The following is a 20779-nucleotide window of genomic DNA, read 5'->3' as shown; positions in this document are numbered from 1 at the left end:
AACTGAAGAAGGAAGGATAAAACTTGCTAGCAAAGCTATAACTAACACTCTCCTATCTGCCTTCAAAAACTGATAAACATCTTTATCTCTGTATTGAAGACAGGTAACTGAGACACTGGGAAATGAAGTGACTAGATGAAAATAACATGGAAAACTAGAAACAAACTCTAAATTCTGCTTCTCTAATGTATGGCTTATAGTCACCAGTACCTCACATACATTAGTGACTGCACTGCAATCTGATTAAAACTTCTGATACCGCACTATGACTTTGTGCTGATAAAAATATTTAAGATCCCTGTAAATGCACTGGAAAAGAGAAAGTTTGTCTACAAAAGTATTAAGAAAGGCTTGTAATGGGCTTCAGTCCCCTGTAAAAAGAGACTCAGAGACTAGCAGAAAAAGCAAGTTAATTCAAGAATCCAGAAATGCCCAGCACTGGGGAAAAATAACTGAAGTTTCTCTTGTCCAACACAAAGTTCTGCATAGCTGACTGTACTGCAAAAGCACAACTGGCTTTTAATCTCATTCAGGAGCAGCTGCTTTCACAGCAGTGAAATGTTTCACGATGAGCCTGACTGACTTGGTGGATAAATGATTTGAGGTTGGTATAGCTTAGAAGGAACCAGCTCATTTAGGATATGTCACCATCTTAAAAACACTTTTTCTATCCAATTGGAGCAAGCTTTGAAGCTCTCAAAACTTGGCTGCGGCACGGAGAGGAAAATAAAAGCAGCATTTTCATGAAATGCTGGAAATTACAAAACAGGGCTTGGACTTCAAACGGTCCGCCAGAACAGGCTGGGCCTTCGCCGGGAACTCCTGTCGCTTCTAATCACTTGTGCTAGTTTAGCACCAGCAAAAGGTGCCAGATTGGTAGCCCCAGGCGCTGTATTTTCTATTTATCCCCAGAGCAGGTACAGCAGGATGGCAGGCTATCACAGAGATACCAACCCCTGCTACGACTGCTCCCATCCAGGGAGCTGGTGAGAGGAGGGCGATGAGGTCTGAGTGCTGTCTCTGCTGTGACTGCCCACACGGGGGCCAGTACCCTGCACTGGGTTACACAAGGATGGCATCCTAAACTGCACAGCCTGTGAGAGGGAAATAACACAGCATCAGTCTACAAGTATCCTCCAAGATGTTGAGATGGAAGGACCAGGGGTTCTTTCCTTTGCATTACACTCTAGATGTCTCAAAATGAATGAATACTTGAGAGAGCGATGAGGCCAGTGAGAGTCAACGTACTGAGTACAAATGAGATTTATACGTGGCTTGAGTCACTCCAGACAATTAGCTACCCACCAGGCTGTTTGGTTTATTGTCCCTGCTGGATAAAGATTTAATAAGCAGTCACCTAGATGGGAAACATGAGACCTGCAGAAAGGAAACTTTTCATTACTCTACACGGAAAACTTGAGCCCAGTCCTGCAACAGTTCTGCACAGCTGATTCCCACTGGTGTGTCAACGGCTGCAAGATGAGGCTCTTTTTCATGACAATCCACATAGGTGGAAAATATGCGAAACACAGGACCATCTTTTACTGAATAATTACCATGTCAGAAATCTTTCATACACTCCAAATATTCTATGGACATTAATACAGCTTTTTTTTTTTCAGTTTTTTTCTCTCCAGTACTCAATCTTATCCAAGACCCAGACATTTTTTCACAGCATGGAAGTGCAAAATGCTGGATTTTAAAAACTTATCTACTGGGGAAATATGCTGTGTAGGGAACATATTAAACAATTCAGTCTATGTTTGGAAAAGAAATACAGATTCATCACAACGAGGAAGGATGTTCAAGAGTATCCTGAAAAAACAGCCAGTATTGAAGCCAAAGGACAGGATGAAGTGGGCACAACAGTACAAAGCTGACAAGCAGATTTAACTCACAGTGACAGAAAGAATTGGAAGCTGCCAAAGCCTAAGCTACATTAGGGCTTCTTCAGATACTACATGCACTAAATTTGAAACTAACAGCATCAATGAGAACATTTGATAAAACCCCTTCAGATGGGAAAAACCCTAGAAGCAGCTGCAGCAAAACAGAAAATACAAACTTTGGGAAATCACAGAAAAAGGAACACCTATCACATATAAGACTGGGGGGAAAAAAATAAAGGCTAAATTGCAGACTGAACATTTCATGACCTCTCAGAAGTCATGCCTGGTATCCGAGGCTTTAATACACTTCATCAGAAGACTTCTTTTGCTGTGACTACCGCTCGTGGCAAGAGAGCTCAAAGCCATTCATTTGGCACAATTTTTGTCAGGCAGTGTCCCAGAGGGTGTGGCCCGGTCTCCTGGGAATAGCATTTGTTAGTTTTAGAGAACCAGCAGAGGGAGCACATCAGCAATTAAACATGGTTTTCTTGTGTTTGTGCCTAAACAATGAGATTTTTTGGTTGGGTTTTTTGTTGTTGTTTTGTTTTTATTCTCAGCATTCCTCTGTCACTAATGCCTGTGACTCACTTAGCTATCAAATTGCTGGGAGTTTAGGAGCCAGAGTCACGGAGAATAGCAGGCTCCACATCCAACCCACATAAAATGACAGTGGACACAAGCTTTTAAATAGTTGTCTTTCTTCACTTTCTCCCCATGTCAACCTCCATCTTACACATTCCTGACATCCTGCCTGTGAAATTTTGCACTGCCACATGACGACTGCTCTCATATTCCTCCACTGTGACCACTAACTTTCTAGTCAGAAAAAAAGGCATATGGATCTCTAGAGAGGAAAGAGAAATCAGTAGTTAACTTTCAGTCAGCTAAAAGGACAACTCTGAAGTCCATGAAACAACTTCCCCAGCCCTACTTTTGTATCCTCAAGGGATTGATCACACAGCTATTGATGATTTTAGAAGTAAGCTACTAGAAAACATGTATTATAGTTGAGAAGGATAAAAAAAAAAGAAAATCAGTAATTCCCATGCTGTATTTATATCAGAATCAAATTACATACTATACATGCTTGCATTTTTAGGTCTACCACAACCCCAAGATAAATTCACTTTGAAAGCATAGCATTAAGAGGTCATCTACAGGTGTAACTTACAGAAAGACAGCACATCTGTCCTGCAAAGGATTTCCCACAGGTGCTCTGCAGAAGGTTGGAAGCACTACATATTCAGGTTTCCTTTCTTCTTTGCTGTAGTTACCAACTACAGTTTAATTCAGACTTCTGTAACCACTGGTTTGATAGAACCTCTAACATTCTGGAAGACCCAACAGGTTCTGGTTCACCTTCGGTACTGTCATTTACATTTGTGCAAACTGGAGATAAAAAGTTACCTAGTGATCAGTGTCCACCCACTGCAGAAAAGCAGAAGGAAAGAACTATGACATGATGTATTTAAGAATGAATTCCTACAGACACTGCCAGTGTTTGAATTAGGTAGGACTAGTTTGTGTTAAGAGTCCCTCTCTGCCATAAAAATTCTGGAGGAGCAGTATCTGAGAACAACAAGCATAGCACAGGCTGTGAATCTGCCCTTCATGGGGCTGGCAGGGCAGGTTGTCACTGATGGGATGAGGCTATTTGTGGCATGAAAGGATTTCAGCCTTTGTTCTGGCATAGCCCATGGTCTTTCCTCCCGGAGTGCCACCTAGTGCCAACTGAGCCAGTGGCTCACTTCCCTGTCCCATCCAACAGCCTGGGACCCTCCACACTCATTTCACCATAGCCAGCACCCAGCTGGCAGAAGAACAGTGTTTTTTTCTGTAAAGACAGCTTTATCCCATTAGCCCGATTTCCCATTCCCTTTATTCCATCTACTTCAAGATACACAGTCTTCCCTGCACATGGTGCAAGCTGAACTTCCTTCTCCTTGCAAACCTCAGGGATGTATAGCAACCTGCCCTGCAGCACCAGCAGCCCTGGCCGTCCCAGCAGCTACATGGAAGAGAAGGTGGCACATGTCCCTGTGCCTCTGGTGACCATTTTACAAGACCCATCTGCAAACAGAACTCTCGCCAGCGCTGGGCAGTCAAAATGCCGTCATAGCACACGATGGTGCTGGAGGATTAAGTACAAAAATTTAGGAAAACATGAAAGACATATAAGCAGTAATCATTCTGAAATGCCAGTTTACTGCTAGAGGAAAACTGGATCAGTGCCGTTAGAACTAAATATTAACTTTTATGATAAATACCAACCGAGAATATAGTCAACACTATCAAAGTGAAAACCACCTGGACAAAAGCCTTTGCCTTTATTTACTCCTCACTGAAAGTTTAATACATCTGTGAAAATCTCCACAAGTTAAAACGGTACAGATCTTACAAAAGTATCTCAGAATTTGGTGTATGGTCAAACACTACTTTTCACCAAGAGAAACCTGGCATAGATAGATTATTAAAAATCCAAGTTATTTTTCAAAGTTGATACTGTTTGTTTACTTTCTGAAATTTTCTTGGACCAAACTAACAAGAACAGTGAAGTCTGTTTCACTTTGATTTGCCATGATTTTCCTTCTGCACCACAGTGTGAACGTCAGACCCTTCAGAGGAAACAAGTTATCCTTTATAAGTAACTATTTCCAGTGCATTGTTCCGTGAAAAAAAAGACATTTATTAAGGATTTGGATTTTCTTAAAGTTTTGTTTAAAAAAAAATCTAAGTAACTTGAAGTTAAATTTCAGTCTTTAAATTCCCATTAACATTTATGAAGCTCTTTCAGTAGAAGCTCTTTACCATACAGATCGCAGTTTTAAAAAGTCCTATAAAAACAGGCTGGAGTGAAACCAACTGAAATCTATAAGGCCACAGCATGCCATCAATTTCTAAACAGAACTTCTATTCAAATTATTCTGCTTAAAACCTCATATGGTCTGCAAAAATGAGCAAGGTTTTCTTGAAATGATTTAAATAACAATTTATCTAAGACTGTAATCTCTCTTGTATGGGATTTGTAAGCCATCCCACAGAATTCTCTAGCAGGGGACACTATTCCCTATTTACATCAAAGTTTTATATAAATAATATTACAATTTTTTTAATATTCTGCAGCTGTTTTCCCTTATGAGTAAGCCGGGCCTATGAAAAAAATGTGAAAATAGGAAAACTGTGAGTAATATTTATAATAATGATATATTCAACTCAGGAAATTGCTACAACTGTTTTTATCAAAATAAACAAGATAGATATTTTTTCCTCCTTGAAGAGAAAAGCAAAATCCTCCACTATTAAAAATAATTTGACTTGGTATCTGATTGGTATTTGGATTTAACTGTCTTATATCCCCCTTTTGGTCCTGTTTAAAAAAAAAAAAAAAAAAACAAAACAAAAACAACGAAACCCCACCACAAAAACATACACACAAAAAACCCAACAGCATTGCCTCTCGTCTCCCAGGAGTGAGAGCGGCACATACACACGCCATTCAGCCCAAAATTGCTCTAGCTACAGGGCATGGCAAGGCATGAAATAACTGCTCCAGAGCACTTCCTCGTGTGGGTGTGTTAGATAACTGTCTGCTCCAACACTAAAATAAAGCACAGGGTGACCCGGCGAGCAGGGCCAGCGCTGCCCCGCACAGCTGCCCGGGCTGCGGGCAGGAGCACCCCGAGCGCCCGGCCGGACCCCCGCCAGCAGGGCTGGCATTCCCCGAGTTCCAGCTACATCACCGTATGCCCGATTTAAGTTTACTTAGGCATACTTTACCCTCTGCTGCTCTATCCAGATTGCAAACGGACTTTGTGCTATTGAAAGGGCTAAGATTTTTTTTTTTTTTTTTGGCTAGAATGTAGTTGGGGTTCAAAGAAAATTACATCCTCCTAGAGAAAAGGGTTTTACTATTAGAAAGGAATCTTACTGGATAAGGAAGAATGTTTCTCCTACTGTGATTCTCTTTCTCTGCTTGAATTCTTCTTGCCTGGAGTTTTCATAAAATCAAGAGGTATTTTGTCATTTTTAAAGTTTTTCAAAAATGTTCAGACGAGTCTGGGCTTCTGCTAAAACTGCACGCAGGAATCCTGAGGACAGGTCCAAGTGCTCTCCTACAGAAAACCTGGGCTGTTGAGGAACACACACCTGCACTGGTTCAGGAGAAAATGACAGGTGCCTGAAAACCCCTCAGCCATCCCACGGGGAGGACGGCTGTGAACACTCCTGCCGCCTCACTGCAGGCTGACCACCATCTAGAGGCATCAGCAACTCCACCCTCAAGACCCCTACATTTTTGGCACAACTTCAGCACCCCCTCTATAACCAACCTGAGTCTCAAAGGCTGAGATTCAAACTTTAGGAGAGGAGGAAACACCTTGCTACAGTTAACAAGTCATTTGGAGCAATACGCACATTTAAAGTCTATCAACAAAATATTAATTTAGAAGTTTGAATAAAAAAGAGGAGGAAAAAATATTTGTAAACAATGAATGTCATTCCCCAGCTAAGAGGCGAGCCACCAGTTTTTGGCACAGTGATATATAAAACCTTGAAAAGTTTCACTCATGTTCTGGAAAAGCTGCTAATAAAATGGAGCAAGTAGTTTCTGCAGTTACAGTGCCAGTGAATAGATCTGCTGCTTTGGATTTCAATTAACTTAGTTTGTTCAGCGAGGAGGCACTTCTGTAGAAATGGGGACTCGTAAGTTAAAGGACAGCTAAAAAAAAAAACCCCAAACAACAGCAAAAAAACCTGTTGGCAGCAAAAGTTCTTTCTGGCTGCAAAATAATGGATTTTTAAGAAACATTTCAAAGGATCTGAAGGTTTTGGAGAATCTCCTAGGCAGTCTCAGGTGGGTTAGGAATATTGCATTATGGACTTCTTTGTGCTAAAAGGAAGGCCTAATGCATGTTTTTAAGAAGTCCGCCTCTTGCTATTAAATAAATAATTTTCTATTAAAAAAGGTGATTGTTACTGTTCAGAGATCTCCACTGATCAGCGTCCATTTTATATAATTACTTAGGATTCTCCAGAACATTTTATGTAACTCACTTCCACTATCTCTTTTCTTTTTCCTTTTCTTTTTTTTTTTTTTTTTGTTACCAGCAGAGTAGCAGTTTTACTCTCCAACAGAAATGACAAGAGCTCAGATAAAAAGACCATTTCAAATGGATCAGTTTAAGCAGTCTTTAGAACCCATGATAAATCTGGGCTCCAAAAACTCGACAATGCTAAATGGGCTATGAAATGCATCACAAATCCCTCCCCAGAAAAAAAAAAAAAAAAGGAAAAAAAAAATCAATTCAGAGCAAAGCTTCAATGTTTGAAAATACGAATAAGCAGCATATTTGTGGAATGAAAAATGGTAAATAAATAGTTACTATTTCTGGACAAAATGGCTCGATAGATTTCATAATTTGCCACCACTGTAAAAAATATCTATTCCCTTCCCCCCCTCCCTTCCCCGTCAGTACACACGGAAACACAAGCATAACCATGCATAAAGTGGGAGGGTGGGGGGCAGCCAAGGATACAAACTCCCTCTTAGAAAGTTTGAATTCTTATTAACCCAGTGATGCCTCCATAATGTTACATTAGATCAGCAACACAAAAGTTAGAATATACGTCTCCTTTCTTCCTAGTAAAGGAAACTACAAAAACACTAATAATGAAAAAATAGATGTTAAAAATATCCAAGAGGAAAAAGTACATGTACAATAACCAAAATTAACCCCCTCCGCCCCCACACCAAAACAGATAAACAGCAAAATCTCTGAATAAAAGAAAATCGTGACAGGAAGAGTGGAACCTGCTTTCTCTTTTTTTGCTTTTATTTACTGTATGCCAAGCATGGACTTTAAACTTACAGTGTGCATATATATAGAAAACAAAGAACGAGAGTCACCGTTAACCCTGGTCACCGGCATTACAGTTAAAAGTCATTGGCAAATACTAATAAACCCCCATTTAGCAGTAAATAAGGAGAACATGATATATGGACGGACAGATGGAACTGCATAAACAGAAAAGAAAAAGCAGAGAGACCCACAAACATACGGAGAGAGCTGTTTTAAAAGAGTGAAAGATATTGATTTACTTGGAACTAGTGTTGGAAAACAAACGTATTTGTTTCCTTCGTGATTAAAAAAAAAAAGTAATTAAAGTGAATCATAAGGGGGCACACCCTTAAATAAGTGGGGGGGGAAACATTTGTAGAGGGTAAGGCCTTCTATAGATGTTCCGAATTTTAAGCTAGCAAATAGGTCTGGCAAACTTACATCTCTAAATTAAAAATCGAGGGGGGGTGGGGGGGGGAAATAAAGAACTGCTGCTGGTTTAAGGAGAGTAGAGGCTTTATTCTTTTATGTTTTATAAAAGTTGACTGGCCTACCTTGTTCCCCAGTCCTCAGTTTGTCTCCTCATAGTCGCTGTCTCCCTGGAAGTACAGTGTGAGTGGTAATGACTGCCTGCCTCCCTAATGAGTCCATTTTCCTGCTCTTGATGTTGTGTATATACACACACTGCAACCTACCTTACAAACCACAGAGACGGGAAAGGGAGAGCGAGCGAGAGAGAGCGAGCGAGAGCGAGCGAGAGTGCGAGAGACAGGGAGAGCGAGAGAGGGAGAGAGAGAAAGGCGCACACAGACAAAGCCCTCCTACCAGACAGCAGACAACCCTCCTTCCCCTATCTAGCAAAATACAACTCGGCTAATGCAGCAACAGGTTCAATACCGCCAGGCTGAGGCAGCGTAGCAAAGGTATACGGGGCTGAGCAGGATTGCTGGCAAATAAACACTTCGGTGCCGGCTGGCTCCACCTTTCTTATTTATGTTACAGGATGTTGGAATGCATTGTTTCAGACAGTCCATACGATTATCATAAATACATTTTTCGTGCATATTAGCGTGAAGCGCAGAAACGTATCAGCCATTCTGCTCCGTAACCTTATAGCTCTAACACATGCAGGGAAGGTGTAAACATATCTCTTTTGACAGGCAGACTACACAAAGCCCACTGATGATTTTAAAGTCATGAGATCTTTCAAGAAAGACACTCCTGAAGATAGGTTTCCCCAGACAATAGGGGAGCAGGGAAAATTGATCTTGATGAGGAAGAAGTCTTCCTAAGAGACTGCTCGGTAAACAATTGAAAAGAGAGGGCTATTCTCCCCAGCATTCCCTCCTTTCAAAAATATATATTGGGAAGCTTCTACCCCTACAGCTATAATAATGTGCTGTGCTTATGTCTGAACAGGTGCAATGCATATAGTACATGGTGTTACAAGGACAGAAATAAATCTCTCAAGTAAAAAAAAACATTTTCCCAGTTGCAAACAGGCCAAGGTTATTTAAAATACAGGTCTAATCTGAAGAATGTTCTCCCCACTCTCTATATTTTTTTTGCTGGGGGGAGGAGAGGGGATGGACGGGTCGTGGAAGGTGCGAAGGGGAAGCAAAGATGGGAGAAACAATACGTGTAACCAGGCACTATATTTTTATTTTTACAATATTCTGTCACATCTGAAGAAGGTATATGCTGCTTCTAAATAATTTTCACTCAGCCCTGCCTCTCATCATACATAAAATTATGCTGTCAAAAAAATTCTGTTTATTTTAATGACAACTACAGACACGTCAAAGTAGCAAGAGCAGGGGAAAAAACATTTTGCACCTGTATTTCATCCTTGGCAAAGGTTCTCCAAGAACTTTATCCACAGGGTATTTTTTAGATGGAGAAACCAGGTCCAAGGTAAAAAAAAAAAAAAAAAAAAAAAAAAGGATGAGTGATATTCTCAAGGTTATGCTGTAAATCAGTAGAAAAACAGATGAAAACTCCAATCTCCTGGAGCAAAACAGACTTTGCCTGGAGTAACTCATACCCACCTAAAAGTTAAGTGTCCTGTCTAAGCCAGTTGTGTAGGCTCCCTCTATTGTCAGTGGAGAGACAGGCACCTCCCCAACGCAATTCATCCCAGCTTTCTCTCTCTCCCCACTGAAGAGGAGCCTACACAACTACATTAGGCTAAGCAGCTAGCTTGTAGTTGGCTAAATTAAGTAAAATGAATCTCACTTTTGATCTAAAGCTCTATTACAACACCCTGCTTCCCAAAATACATTTTTATTATCACATTTATTATTAGGCAATATATGCCTAAATTGTAATGATGGAAAAGGGATAGCCTGCTGACTAAAAGAGACAGGTAAACTCCCTAGATTCATGGATTTGTACCCTGAGGCTGGCTGGATATTCATGATTCACAGAGTCTTTATAATATTAACCAGCCTGGTGACTGGTGAATTTGATTAGTTTTGTTCACTGGTAGATGGTACACATTTTTGTATTTTACTTATAAACATTCTGGTTTCATCCAGATGTACAGTAAAAAGAGAAGGATTAAGTAATTCATTTCAAAAGGTTAATTTTCATTAGTTTTTTCATCAGAACACAGACTTTCTTACCTTAGGGTAAAATATAAAGAGTAAAAGCTCTAATATGTGACTTAGTTCAACTCCTTCTGTAATATTTAGCTACGTACACACCTGGCATATGTAGAGGCAGCTCTCCAAGTTACTCCAAATATGTATTACAAAAATGTAGTCATATTACATCTTTTCTTCTCTAGACTTTATGACCATAATCACCTTATTGAAGGGTATGTAAGGTCAGGAAAGCAGAAGGGGCATTTGTAGACTTTGCTTCTAACTGTGGTAACTCGATCTGGCTGTGTAAGTACCAATTGAGCAGTCACTGTCTCAGTTTTTCCATCTGTAAAACAGACTCAACTGTAGTTCCATGAGTAGATGGTACTGTAAATATGTGAAGAGTCTTCCCATCTTGGCCTGGCATCTCTCAGAGTTTTACAATGGCAAATATTATGGGAAAAATATAAATACTTTGTCGAGGGGACCTGTATCAAAGCCAGATGAGGAAAATCACAAGTTTTCATGTCCTTATATTTATTTTAAATAACAGGAATGGTGCCTGAATTTAAAATTTGAAAAACAGGTCTACACCAAAATGAGGATATCAGATTTGAGAAGTTCTTAGTAGTCTGGAATATTTGACCCCCAACTAACATTAATTCTTTTGTCCTACAAATCTTACACATACAAATCTGAAGAGATATTTAAAATGTACCAACTTTGGATAAAATACAGACTGGAACCCTTCAAATTTAAGACACTGAGGTTGAAATCTGAGTACTGAATTGAAACACTAAAGTTTGAAAAATGTTCAGGTTTGCAATTGATCCAGATCTAAAACCTGTAAGTTAGGAAGCCTCTAAATGATTAACTTTCCTCTAACTTTCTAGAAACGTCATATATGCATCTGAATCAGGATCACAGGCCAAATTTCCTCATGTTTTGAGGAAGTCTGAATGTCAGCAATAACACTAGAACTGAGCTCAGTTCCATTCAGTTAAAACAACACTTAGAGCCAGACCCAAATTGGAACCCAAAGCCACCCCTTCCAAAGTTGCATGGGGTTTGTGTACTCTCAGAGCTATAGAACTAAACCAAACACTTTCAAACCTCGAGGTTGTTGGAAAGCAAATATGAAGCAGATTCCAACTTAAGCTAGTTTAGGCCCTCAATCAGAAATTAATCAAATTAACCACAATCTTTGCAAAATTCAAATATATGTCTGAATTGAATTAAAAAAAAAATACACAAGATGTGATCTGCACAACTAGTTACTTGCCTGAAAGTCTTTCTTAGACTTAGATCCTAACCATCAATGACCCGATTCTGTGTTGTCTTATTAATCATTCAGTCCATCTAAACCATTTTAAAAAATCTTGAGTGGTGCAATTTGAACGGAGAATCCTGATTTAATGTTTTGCCAACATAAAACTACCCATTTGCTTGACTCAAAATGCTCAATGAAAGCCTGCTCACCATCCCACCACACTCCTTTGGGCCTGCAATTCCTCCTCTCCATTATATGAGGTGGGCAATGGCTATGCACTTGGATCATTTGCGAAAAGAGGAAGGAGGACGTGTAGCTGTTGGCAGCTTTCAGCTCTGTCACAGGACTGGTCACAGAGCTGCTCTGTGACAGAGAGGGCCTGCATGGCAGTCACACAGCTGGCCTATGCCTGGCCATGCAACAGAACAGGCAAGCAAGCTCTTGTCATCTGCCCAGGATTGTACCTCTCCCATGGCAGAGACACCAGATTTTGGTTATGCCACACATGGGGTCACCCCACGAGAAAGAGGCTGGAACAGGGGGCTCCTGGCAGCCTTAGTAAAAGGCTGCACTATCCATCCTGAATGCAAGAACAGGCATTGCTGGTCTACCTGCTAGATGATACTTCCAGTCTTCTTTTTCTCCAAACTTATCTTCTCAGTTCAGAGTTAGTCTCTAGCAACTATCATTAGGGAGGCAAACGAGCCCCAAGCCCTCTAGCAAAGCCTCCAAAAGAATGAAAAAAGAACACTAGCACCACAAAGGCAGGTGAAAAATTGTGGTGTTTGGTGCAGCAGGGGCACCCATCTCCAGTTTTGCCAGGTAGCTGCAGAGCCCTGATGTTCAGTCGCAAGGGGGAGATAGGGAAAGTGCCCACCAGAACTGTGAAAGACTTTGTTGCAAATGACAATATTCTGGATGAGGGACTGAGAGGGAAGCAAGGTACTTCAGTGCCAAATAACATATTCTAGACTGCTCTAGTCTCTCCACTTTATGTCTCCAGGTGTACCAATATAAGTTTAGATACACCTTGTTGGCAGCCAACAAGGAAAAGGAAATAACTGCTGGAAAAGGAGTCATGGCATCATATAAACATGTCTGAGGATAAGAGCCACCCCCTTCAGGGAAAAAAAATAGCCTCTTAGCAGATACCTAGGGGTTGATTTTCAAATTCTAAAGAAATTCAAGTGGGACTGACTCCATGAACTGGTTGGGTACCTTGCCTATCCCTGTGATGGGCTAAAACACTGGTTTTGATGTACTTCATGTACTTGCCCTACAACAGTTCCATTAATACCTTCGGGGAGCTCTGCCTTACCAGAGTCCCAGGAACTGTTCCTAGAAACCAGGCTGGTTAACACCATACTGCTGTTAAAAATCTCAGGCAAGTTTCCATCGCAATTCTGCTTCAGATGGTCTAGACAGGACCTAGGAACAGCCACAGCAACGTGTCTGAACTTGATTACCTCCACTCAGTCCCCTTAACCACATACATGGGTCTCTGAGACTCCCCTGGTGTATCACACCATCTTGTTGCCAGCCCAACAGGATTGGTGATTCACATGTCTCTACTGGTGTCCTGCAGTGTCTCTGCAACTTTGTGCAAATGTAATGAGAGAGATGCCAATTAAAAAAGCACAAGAGTCCTGCAGTGTGGCAGGCTGATTCAAATTAGATACCTGTATGAAGTGATTAAAAATAGGTTTTTTAAACCTGGAGATAACAGGAGGACAGTATGTTTGATTTACATCAGCAGGGGCCAACGAAAAATTTAGAAGGACCACACAAAGCTCTTTATCCCTGCAGATTTACTGGTGACGATGCTGAGGACAGACGAGAAGAAATACAGTGCACTTCTGGTGCCTTTCAATATGCAAAGAATCTCAATTGTTCTGCCATCCCTGCAGTCACTGCTTACTGCCAGACCTCCAAATAAGTAATACTTTCCTTTAATATAGCAACTTTGATCCATCATACCATAGTTCAGGTGTATGCAATCATAAACAAATCAAATCTCACTACTTCCTTTGGCAACAAAACTACTGTCATTCTCATTTAACAGATAGCAAAACAATAAATGGAAAGAGTTAATCACCCTGTTGAGAACAGAAAGTGAGATTGGGATGTTGGCCTTTCCTGATCAGAAGTTCAGGCTATGCTGCCTTTATGGATCAGTCTCTTGGATGGCCCAACTGATTGGCAAGACTGGGATGCACTTACTGAACCAGAGCAGGCTTTTCCAATGCTGTTTGTTTTGGGTTTTTTTAATCTCAGAAAGTCCTGAATAATAAATCAGATGTGAAGCTGATATGTCTCCAACAGTCTAAACAGATTTGTATAAATCTGTGTGCAAGTAGTACCAAGTACCATGAATGCCTACTTTCCTTTGTGATGACACTGTACTTCCTGTACTGCAATGGGGGAACACTTTGCACAATGACTGTTCCCTTAGGCCACTAAGACTGCATTTCTCTAGTACTGTGTTGGGTAAATGCTACTGCTACATCAGTAAATTGTGAGAGCAAGACCTTCAACATAATAAATTTTGTCCCAGCAAGGCCAATCCCTTGCTTCTCTACTCATCAACACTGGTGTATATCAATCACCACCTACAGGACTGAGAGTGCTCATCTGCTCCAGAAGCCCAGTATCATACCAACATATCACTTTCCAATTCAAAAACCAAAACCATACAAAAAGCCCTCAGACATACATTGCACACAAACTTGGGACGTCCATGTGTTATTAGCTTTCTGTCCTGAATGTGCAGATTGTGTTGCAATTATTTAACTCCTAGCAAGGTGCATTTATGTGTAGCCTTGGCTATATATATATGTTCATCCTCTCCATTTACAGGCTGCTGGGATATTACCTTTATTTGCATGGGCAAGCCATTAGTGCCCAATTTAGCTGTTGAGCTAACCTGCTAGGCCCTCATGCAAGCTGTGGGGTCACAATGAAGTCAGATCTTGTTACATAGCCCACTGCATTGTATGGTGCACCCTCTATTATATAACTATATGGGTCCCAAAGGTTACCTCTGATTCCATTATAGAGTCATGTTGCAGTTCAGCCAGCATTTAGGGACTAAATGAAATTTGATGATTTACTTATGAAAATCCACACTGAATCCATCCTAAACTGAACAACAGATTGTAAAAAGTTGTCTTGCCATCTGAAAGGAGCTTTGGTAACAGACAAATCAGGATGCACATTCATCACTCTCTTCCACCAGATAACCAGGATGACTAGCAAAGATTTCTATTTTTGCCACAGAAGGTTAAGGAGCATGCAGAGGATTTGATTGCTGTCATAATGATTGCAGATGGTTACTACATGAACCACAGTGAAAATTCTGAAACTCAAGGTGGCCAACACTTCTACTTTTACCCTGTTTAAATAACAGGGGAAAAACAGCCAACAAACCAATCCAAACTTCTGCAACTCTGGTGATTGTTGTAGCAGTTGAGATGCACTAAGTTTATAATGAATGAAGATCTGATCTAGGTGGAGGAAAAAAGTGAGACACATCAATAGCAATATTTTGGAAGCTGTTATTTTGCCCTCTGGGTGCAACTGAATATTTTCATAAGCCTATCAGCGTGAATCCATTCTACCTGGAAAATATTAATGTCAGCATTTTCAAAGATGCTACTCATTCAAGAGGTAATTACTTCCTAGTTGAGAATATCACATCTGAGAGTACTACCCCCCAAATGAATAGCCATTTTGGGAAAAATAAAAATAAAAATGTAATCCAAGTGTATCAGATGTATAAAGATGGAAATTTCATACTTTAACTTTTATTGACTATACATGAAGTGGACAAAAAACTTATCTACAGAAATGAGATAAACGCTACTGAAACTTCAAACATGCAAAAACTCTTCAGTAGGCTCTAAAAGTTATGTGATTATCTTAAAAGCCAGGGACTTTCTTAAAGCTCTATTATGATCAGAAGTATTTTTAAAGCTTTTTTATGCAATTATTAAAACTAGAAATTTCTTTATATATATTTTTTAAAGCTAAGGATATATGACCAAAAAATAAAAGTAAATCACAGCAGGTACAATAATGCTGTAATATTTGAAGGAAGCAACACTAAGTGCCATTATTCATCTAATACTTCACTGTGACATCCCTTCAGTGGATGTAGGATTATTTTCCTCAAATAAAGTCATTGTGAGATAGTTCCCCTCTGAGATTTTTTTCTACATGCATTCTAGGCAAGGGTAAACCAATGCATTCACCAGGCAAACTGAAGTTGTAAGTTACTGAAAAGGCTGGACTTCATCTCAAACCTCCTAGGCTTCTGTCTCACTTTGAAGCAGTTCAGCCCAAAATTTCACCATAGGACCTGGTTTCAGTTGGCCCAAATTCCTGCTAATTCCCTGTGCTTACTGTTTCTGGATTTGGGCCCCTAAAATCCCACTGACAGAAAACACAAAGCCCAGGGACTTGGGGGCATTTGGGCCAAGTGGCTCTGACCTGTGAGTATAAGAAAGTGGCTGACTCTGTTTTGGGGCTAAATAAAGACTGTGAGACCATTCAGTAAAGCAAAGGAAATAAGTAAAACATCAAGCAAAGGTTTATCCTTGGTAGCCTCAGAAGCTCACTCCAACAACAAACTTAACTGCTGAGCCATGTATCAAACACACAGGAAACACTAGTAAAGATGTAACCTTTCTACTAACAGTGAATGCCACTAAAATAAAGTATAGAAGTTTCATGTTCATAAACCTTGATTACATGTGGACCACCTCAGGATTATTTTTGTGTGTATGTGGGCATGATTCATTTGCTTTGAAACATTTAATCAAAAATGTTTCTGAAGAATAAAGAACCAAGATGCACCAGATGTAATAAAAAAAAGGAATTTTCTAGTCTGCATAATTCTTTTTTTTTTAACTTTATATAAGCTAAGTTCTATTAGAAAAACTAGACTGGTTCCAATTAGTCCTTTAATTTTAGCCTAAAGGAGAATATTTTCTGATAAAGTGAACACAGTTTGCTCAGCTGTTTTAAAGGACACATTTAGAGGTGTATTTCTTTTCCTGAGGTATTAATTGAAGTTCATTTTGAAAGGAATAGATGAGAGAGTTTATTATTTAAAGCCAAAGGAATTAAAAGCAAAAGGTTTTAATAACTGAAAATTAAGCCTCAGGTCTTATTTTACACAGGAACAGAGATAAGAACTTTTCTTTCAATCAAACCCATCAAAAATTGGAAGATCTACTGAGGTTAGTGGTGGTTTAAGTCTGACAGAAATGAGTTTTGGTATCCTATAGACCAACAGCTCCTTTATTTTGCTTCTGTTTGAACAAAAGGGTCTTTTATTATAGAATTAGAACATATACAACAAGGCGACATAGTATTTTCAAAATGATATAATAGAAACAAAATGTATCAACTTAAATGCTACTCCAGTCAGGTGTTGTAACAAGCCCAAGTCAGATACTATTTTATGGTCAAAGGGCTCCTTTTCTATAACTTTCTTTGCAATTATTAGCTAGGACTGTGAGATTTGGTATTGCAACCAGGATTATCTGTGATTATATAATGAGAGATCCCCTTTGTAATATCTGTGCAATTAAGCATAATTAAGTTTGTCAGAGGAACGTTAATTTCCTGATTTTTGAGTAAATAAAGAATCAATGTTAACATTGCACTAATCAGTACTAACTAACATTTAATTTGTTTTGTTTCAAAGTCAGAGGTCACATTGTGAAACTATTTGATAATATGCAACAAAAAAAACTCAGCAAGATAAACAGAAGTTGGAATAAAGATAACTTTATATTAACTGGTACTTTGCTGTCCTGCTGTTCCATTTGTTGAGTTGTCCTGAAGCCAACAAAATATTGGTAAGAATCAGGATACAAATATGACTTTAGGTACTCTCTGTTGTAGTCTCAGAATGCATCGACATTTGTTTTTAACACACTGTGATAACATCACAGATGTTAGAACCATAAATGCCAGTACACCTTTAAAGCTTTCTGCTTCAGAAACAAAGGCACTACCACTACAGCTAGATGAAAGCCTCACTATCTTCAGGAAACCATTTGAGGGCCAGGCACCAAGCAAGAGAAGAAAATCATGTCTGATAGAAATCCCACATAAATATCAAGCTGTACATCACACATCCTTCCAACTGAGTAAGCAAATGAGTTTCAACCTGAAATTCCTAGGGATTCCCAGAGTAAAGCTGCAATGTACCATAAAAACTCACTGGAGATTCTCAGGTATGAGCTTATGGCAGCAAACTGTGAGAAAGCTGTTAATGGCTACCTGGTGCAGCAGAGCTATTCTCAGCCACAAGAGCTGGGACTGCCTGTTCAGGCACCACATGCAGCTCATGTAAACATCTTTAAAACAGGTATGAAAAAGGTAGCCACAGGGTTATAATGAAGAGAATTTATGGGGCATTACTCTCCCAAATTGCTATTTCAATGTAAACAGTATTATAAACAATATAATTGTTTATACAATTGTTTGTACAATTAATTATAAACAATATAAACAGGGCTTCAAGAATCAAAATGTGACAATGTTGAAGGTCTACATAACAGGATTATCTCTTTTTTCCCTGCCTTATTTCTTGGGGAAAAAAAAAAGGAAAGCAGTAAGTAGTTTCTACTTTTAAATGACTGACAATAGTCTTCAGAGTCAACACTGCTTCAAACATCCAAGAATTCTTGTATTAGGAGACTGACTGGAAATAAACAAGTGTCAGCTCACATCTAATGCAATCTTTAATTAGAACCTCACCGTCAAGCAGGCTACAAGCTTTTTACATCCTAAATTAAAGCTGCAATTTTGGAGCAGAAGAAGACAACCACCAGTGAACAAAAGCACCAGTTCACCATATTGCTAAAACTCAACTCAGCCTGACCCCTATTTCAAAATATGAAGATAAGTGATAAATTACATCATTTTCTGGAGCAGACATGATATAACAATTTCTATGAATTTTTAGTGTTAGGTACTTAATGATGTTGGAAGTTCTTTGGGATAACCACAGGCTACTCCTCTGAGAAAAGTTATGTGCAAGACAAAGCACAAAAAGCTGACTTACAGGTTCTATCCACATTCATGTTACAGCACCATCCACAGGTCTCAAAGCTTGAGATTATCCATCCCTATCTACAAGAAGAATTCACTTCCAGAGGAATAAGAATACTTGCTCCACAATAGCTCAAAGGTGTTCAAATCCCTGCAAGATACTAACACTTCATTCCATTCATTTTAATGGAAAATAGATGTCCAAATTCCCAAAGACAGCCCTTTTACCACTGGGCCTAAAGAAACAGATTACTTGAAAATATCTTTTTATCACAAGAGAAGACAAGAAAAAAATTCCAATTAAAATTGATGGAATTGATCGAAGAATGAAAGCCATCAAGGAACAAGACAGGCAAAATGGGGAATAAAATAAGGGAAAAGTGCATAAAGTTATCTCATTCTCCTCAAGGAGTATTAAAAAACTTCCTACTAGAGTAAAAGAAGATATTTCCAGTTTGTTTTCTAACAGCTAAAACGCAGTGTAGACTAAAGACTAGGAAGCATATTGAAAACTGTGGCAAAGGCAGACCATAAAGCTGGAAGTAAAACATTGTGCCATGAATTACTCAATTATCACAATTAAATGGCCAGAAATCACTCCAGTGTTTTAAAAGAAGCCATAAGCACCCTTAACATTACAGGTTTGACTTTGAACTGAAGTCCCTTCTGGTCAAAAAAAATTCCTAGGTAATATTGCTTGGGCTAAAAACCAGTTTCCTACAGCAGTCTTTATGCTTATTATGGAAATCTGCATTCGTCTGGGAAAGGGCTATGGATGGTGGCATGTGATTTAAAAAGTATCATAAAACACCCTGGTTGATTTGCAGCCTTTACCACTCTCCTCTCAGCACACCTTCATTCTCCAACACCTCCCTGCTAACTCGGCCTTTCAGTCCTCTTTGTTGTTGTCTCACGTGCACTCAGGACTAGATCAAGCCCTGGGAATTTTTTAAGCAGAGCTCTGGGGCTAAGACCATCCCTGTGGGGACAAGGAAGTACTTGATGGATAAAGAGCCAACTATCCCACACAGTTCCCACTCCACACATTCTCCCACTGTGGCCATGCTCTCAACCCACAGAAAGCCTCTTGGAATTTCCTGCAGTACCCGAAAAGGCCTTCTCTCACTCTTAAAGCAGTATAGGCACTTCCATCTTTGAGAAAATGTCAATTAACAGTTTGAATAGTTACCTGTAAAACTGATAGCTAGATTTGCATTAAAGAGAACTACATCTAAGGCTGCACAGAGAGGGTAATCACAAAATCAGAGAATGCTTTGGGTTGGAAGGGACCTTAAAGACCATCCAGTTCCAACCCCCTGCCTTGGGCTGGGAGATCTTCCACTAGACCAGGATGTTCAAAGCCCCATCCAGCCTAGCCTTGGACACTACTGGCACATAGATGCACACTACCTTGTAGCCATGAGAGAGACTGAAAAAGAAGAAAAAAAAAACATCCCCAGAGGCAAAAAAAGGGCGATAAACTATAGAGGACCACTAAATATGATAAATATGAGCAAAACCAGCACAGATTGTATGGTACTGGTAAATTAGCATAGTTTTCTTTTTTTCAGCAACTGAAAGCATTTGAGTTGCACTGGCTTTTAGAGGGGCGCTCCCCATGACTTCCCATTTAAACACCAAACCAAAATTCACACAGACATGATTGGTGAGACAGAGCCCTGACAGACAAAGCTAGTGGTGGTTTCAAAAACAGAAATACATTTGACCAAAGATGGCCTGCTCAGCCCCTCACAAGAGGCTCAGGGAAGATGTTATTACATTTTGCTGCAGGGGTTGCTTATATATAGTTTGGCCAAGAGTCCATGAGTCATGTTACCTATATTTACAATGTCAGATACAGAAACAATCCAGTGATGACTATTCAGGATCTGACACTTAGAAATGTTTACATGAAAATAACAAAGAATAGGAAGAAGTGATGCTTGAAAAATCAGGCTCTAATTTCTATCTGCAAACAGATAATTTAAACATTTTAAGACTCAACAGGAAAGTGTTACGAGTAAAGCAGTTCTGTCCCTCTTAAAAGACAGCAAAAAACATACACTTTTGCCTTCCTACTTACAAGGGGAATAATGCTTTCAGGGCCTGATGGGAGAGATGCAGCTGGTTGAT

General features: G+C 39.6%; 1 protein-coding gene across 14 annotated transcripts in view; it reads right to left on the bottom strand.

The window, feature by feature from the left end:
* Nucleotides 1–20779, bottom strand: part of ZBTB20 (zinc finger and BTB domain containing 20) — a 473676-nt gene that overhangs the window by 436600 nt on the left and 16297 nt on the right. For 10 of the 14 annotated variants that reach the window (XM_085070903.1, XM_085070875.1, XM_085070883.1 and 7 more), the window contains exon 1: nucleotides 8281–8644. The exons of 1 other annotated variant lie outside the window; for it this stretch is intronic. The gene's annotated coding sequence lies outside the window, so the exon portion shown is untranslated. Of the gene's footprint in view, nucleotides 1–8280; nucleotides 8645–20779 lie in introns of those variants that run through there. 3 more of the 14 variants (XM_085070939.1, XM_085070989.1, XM_085070980.1) reach the window with 2 other exon arrangements.

The sequence above is a fragment of the Lichenostomus cassidix genome, chromosome 1, assembly GCF_008360975.1.
Source record: "Lichenostomus cassidix isolate B80296 chromosome 1, HeHo_3.0, whole genome shotgun sequence".
Classification (NCBI taxonomy): Eukaryota; Metazoa; Chordata; class Aves; order Passeriformes; family Meliphagidae; genus Lichenostomus; species Lichenostomus cassidix.
The sequence above is the reverse complement of the archived record's forward strand: the minus strand, read 5'-3'. Positions and strand labels throughout refer to the sequence as shown.